Source organism: Gavialis gangeticus, unplaced genomic scaffold (genome assembly GCF_001723915.1).
Source record: "Gavialis gangeticus isolate Ggan-Ray unplaced genomic scaffold, GavGan_comp1, whole genome shotgun sequence".
NCBI classification, from domain to species: domain Eukaryota; kingdom Metazoa; phylum Chordata; order Crocodylia; family Gavialidae; genus Gavialis; species Gavialis gangeticus.
The window spans coordinates 37,894,563-37,899,404 of NW_017729034.1; the positions used below are offsets into that span (position 1 = coordinate 37,894,563).

At 39.7% G+C, this 4,842-nt stretch overlaps 1 long non-coding RNA gene across 1 annotated transcript in view; it reads right to left on the minus strand.

Moving 5' to 3' along the window:
* Positions 1–516, minus strand: part of LOC109304599 — a 26,045-nt gene extending 25,529 nt beyond the window's left edge. Inside the window, exon 1 of the long non-coding RNA XR_002099430.1 lies at positions 415–516. This is a non-coding gene — a long non-coding RNA (uncharacterized LOC109304599). The remainder of the gene's footprint in view (positions 1–414) is intronic.
* Positions 517–4,842: the final 4,326 nt, after the last annotated feature.

Below are 4,842 nucleotides of genomic sequence, written 5' to 3' on the forward strand. Positions count from 1 at the left end.
GGCAGGGGTACTAGGAGCAAATGTGCTCCCAGTTGTTGTCTACACATGCGTTACTTTACCTTAAGTATTTGAGAGTAAATTTGCTACTTGCATTTGCAGGTAGCAAGTTTACTTGACAGTATTTGATAGTAGCAAAGTTTACTGCACAGTAAACATGTGCACATGCTTACTACACAATAAACTACACTCCCATTTCCATAAAGTGGGCATAAAGCTAAGATCTTCCCACAGGCAATGAACATCAGAGGGTAACTATACATTATCTCCACAGGTACTCCCCCATACCAGAAAGGTGGTTATCCCTTGTCCCTGGGAAAACCACCATGGTGATCATGGGGCTTTGGTGCAACTAGACAAATACAGCATAAATTCAGGCACAATCCCTCCCACAAATTTTGCCACCCACCCACCCACCTTGAACACCCAATAGGCACACCAAGCATGGTTCAAAAACATAAACAGATTAAGATGTTTTGGGGCACTGGGCAAGAAGAGGATCACAGGCCATCTCTTCTCTTTTCCAGGAGCTGGATTCCAGCAGGAAAAGGAACCTCTTCCCCTCTTGCTGCTGCAGAGGTGTTCTCATTCACTTACTGGTGAGTTATGGAGGACCTATTTGAGTAGGTATTTGAATATTCCCAATATATGCAAAATAGGTATCTAAATGGTTCTTCTTGTTTGTTTTGTATTGCTCATTGTGGCTGGCCTATGAGTGAATGAAAACTGGGTCAAAAATGAACAACTCATATGACTGGCAACACCTTCTCCCCAGGTATCTGGGGAGTTCCTGGGCCCAGGCCTGGAAAGGGCAGGGGGAGGGGTATGTAGGGGCACAGGGAACTGGGTGCATTTATTGCAACAGGTGTGTGGTTTCTTCATGTGGTTTAAGGTGTGTGATGGAAAGTTTATGCTAGATGCTGTCAGTGTGTGTATTTCCCCACCCCCCAAAAATCCCCAGTTCCTGGGCCCAGGCCTAGCTGTCCCACACATTAATCCACCTATGTCCAAGAGGGACCTCTTGGCCAGTTCCAGCCATGCGATGCATGTACTCTCAGGCCATCTGCTTTATGTGTCAACACATGAGAGCCACTTTAAAAAGGGCATGTGTAAACACACAATTTCTCTATTGCAGGACACAATACAGTACAACTGGATCTGTGAAAGCCGTGACGTCTCTTTGTTTATACCCATAAACTTTCAGTGAGAGAGACTGGGTGCTCTTGAAAACTTTCCACATCATCTCTGATGTCAGAAGCATTTTTAATATATCACCAAATGACAAGGCAAAATAAATGGATGAAGTGGAAAGGGAAAAGCTGAGGTAGTGAATGTGGTTTCACATATTAGAAACATATCTACAATTTCATTAACAGCTTCCTTGTCAGCCCAGAAGAGAACATACTTGCAAAATCTTTAGGTGTCTCTTCTGAGGTTCCAATCCTGGAGATACCTGCACAGAAGTAACTCAGCTCACAGAAGTGTTTTGCACAATTGGCCCCCTATTCTGTATAAAGGCCATCAGCTGGTCTCAGAACAAACCCGTTTGCAGTTTGCTAAATATTATTTCTTTTATGACCTGTTGCATTTTTTTCTGAACCTCTTAAATTGGCGATATAGGAATTGGGAAAGAGCAGATGTTTAAAGTCAGAATCCAGAGAGGATTTTTTTCTTGTGTATTCCTGAAAAAGCACACCCTCCCATCCTTGAAGCATGTAAAATATCCCTTTAAAAATGGGCAGCAACTCCCCTCCCCCCAAATTAATTCATGTTTTTGCTTAAAAGTCTAAACAGGTTTTGGTGTCACTGAAGATGCTATACTTTCTCCATGAAAAATTAAATGGGGTCAAGAATGTCAAGTGGTTGTATTATGAATTGTAATTAAAAGGAGGAAACTCCTTATTTACTTTTCATTCCGCTCTTAAGTTTGGTAAGGCATACAGTGAACCAAAGGTAGAAACCAAATAATTATACTAAATTCAGTATGCCTTCGCCCCAACCCCAATCCCTCCATAGCTTTGTGACCATGTTATCTTTATATCACAGACATTTACACAAATGAGTAACCAAAGTAGCCTCATTGACTTTGTGGACACTGATCACGTACATAAAACTACAAACATTTGTCTGTGAGGAGCCTTGGACAGGATTTCTCACTTTCACTCCTTTTCTGTTTCATCTCCCGGTGGCTAAGCCAATTTGATTCTGGGCTATGAAGGAGCACACTAACCACAATCTAATTAGGACTCCATATAGGTTAAGGCACCTTCTCTGTTGAAATTAAGATTGTCATTCACTGACTGAGCTGATAAAGAAAAAGCACTTAGAGAGATTTTACCAAGACCTTTCTTTAGGTTTCACCAAGACCTTCGGTTTTTCTTCAGAAACTTTTTAATTGCCTTTTAACTGGCAGTTCTAATGCATTTAAAGTACTATTCTCTAGTCCCTGAATAGAGCTACTCAAGATATTCAGGTTACTTTATATATAGTCCAAGGCCTAGTTTAGCCACTATGAAAAAAAAATGAGAGAAATCTGTTCTCTTTCTTATTGGATATTTTTTTCCTTGCTTGCGAACAAATTAGCAGAAATTAGCCCATGTTATAAAGAACTGTTATAGATAGAAAACACATTTTTAAAATTACATCTTACAGGAAAGAGTTCAGTGTGTTGATAACACTTTAAATAGAAAAAACAGTGGTTCCAGTGCAACCTCCCACAAGTCTTATCAAATAGTAATTATAGCCTAGGAAATACCTACATTGTATGATTTCTTACATTAAAAACAATATAAGCAAAATTAACAAGTAAGATGTTAATGAGATAGCTAATATTCAATTAGTAAATAGAAGGGAAAACCTACCTCAAACATAGGAAAGTAAAAACATTCCAATTCAGTGCTTAAGCAATAGATACTTAGAAGGAAGTCTAGGCTATTCTCAAGCAGAAGGGGATTTGGAACATGACAAAAACCTAAATGAGCAAGCCAATCAAGGCTACACATGGGAACTGACCTTGTACTCCTTCCTCCCAACCATGTCTTGAGCAGAGCTGTTTCCTCCAGTATCCTTGACAGATTATTTTTCACCTTTCTAGATGAAGTGCAGCCAAGTGACTGGTTTAACCCAGGATCACATCCCAAACTTGATATTTCCATGCATTGCGCACTGTATTTAACTGAATGAAATGCACTGCAGTGTTTGGCGCTGTTCTTAATTTTTTACAGATCAATGCAGCAATGGAATTTTACCTGCAGGATATTCTTGACTTTATCACCCTGTTGTTCAATATATTAACACCCAATACAAACTGGATTAGGATTGGAGAATTACTTGGTCAGCACTAGAATTTGGAAAAGAAAAATATGGACCATTATCTCCGCATTTTTGTAAGTGACAAAATGTCACATCTGAGTAAGAGCTGAATGCAAATGATTTTTTATTCTTCTGGCAGTTTCCTTTAAATCACTGAAGTGAAGCAACCACATAGAATCTCACTGCTGATGGCCTCCTGAATAGTGAAATGATGACACTGTTGGTCCAACTTTTAGCTCTGTATTTCTTCAGTGACTAGCACAACCTGGCCATGATCCAAGATAGTAGCATAATAAACATTTTAAATAACAATACACTCATAACTGGATCAAATGTCATTGAGCTATAATAACTCATGCTATAGTCTTTCCCAGTAGTTCACAAAACCTAAGGACAACAGGATAGCATTGTTTTTGAACTGCCCCAAAACTCTGACCAGTCTTGCCACAGCTTTTGCCTATTTGTGAGATAACCAGTGTCCAGCATCAGAAGTCACTTTTCCCCTCCACAATCAGATTTAGATCATAGAGTTAGAAAGGACTATCCTGATCCTCTAGTAGTCATATAGACATACTACTCTACTACATTCAGGAAAAGCCCTGCCCCTCCCTCAAAGCCCAACATGCCATTTTTTATTTTGGCATCTGAGATGCAACTCCGCTGAGATGAGACTGCAGGAGTCATCTGCATATTTTTCACAAAAGGTGCTGGCATAAAGAAGAAATACTGTTGCCCATTAATTCAATATTATTTCTAGTTTGTGACATTTTCATTTTCCCCATCTCCTTTTGTTATTAGCATCAGTTATGCCCTCCACTGATTCTGAATAACAGAAGCCAAAGCAGATCCCTGCCTCTAGAACTACTTTATTTTAGTAAGAGCTGGGAGGAAACTAAATGTCTCTCCTGCCTGTTTGGGAGTTAACATTCCTGGGTCCCAGGTAATGATTCAACAACGACTCCCTTATTTCTTGTTAACCCTCACAAGTGGACCTGGCCTGACCCATCTGGAAGAGGGTTCCTTTATGCTTCCATATAATCAAAGCCTTTAGATAAGGGCAATCCTTGACTTCTAAAACAAATCTTCAGTTGTAATTTTAGTAGTTCCTACATATCACCCTTCCAAATTCTTCTTCCTAGGAATACAGTTGGTCCAGTAAAAGATACCAGCATAAGACATCATTGCCTCGTGTGTAATTTCTGGATCATCATGGCTACTCCATCATTCTTATATTATAACAGAAACACCATCACTACACTGGTCTAACATACACTGAGATATAGTTATTGCACATTTTCTAAGGGTTATCTTCACCCCAGAGTGAAGTGATTTATATTGATGTCAGGCTGTATGTCATATGTAACTGAGTAGCTGGATTGCACCCAAAAGCTTGCTAAGAACTTTTCTCCAACTACTCACTTGGTCTAATAAAAGATATCACATCTACTCAAAGAACCTTGCCGACACAAGTACCAGGCATATTCAGTAGCCTGGGGCAAGATCTAAAACGACTTTTAGTGACCCAGGTCCTAT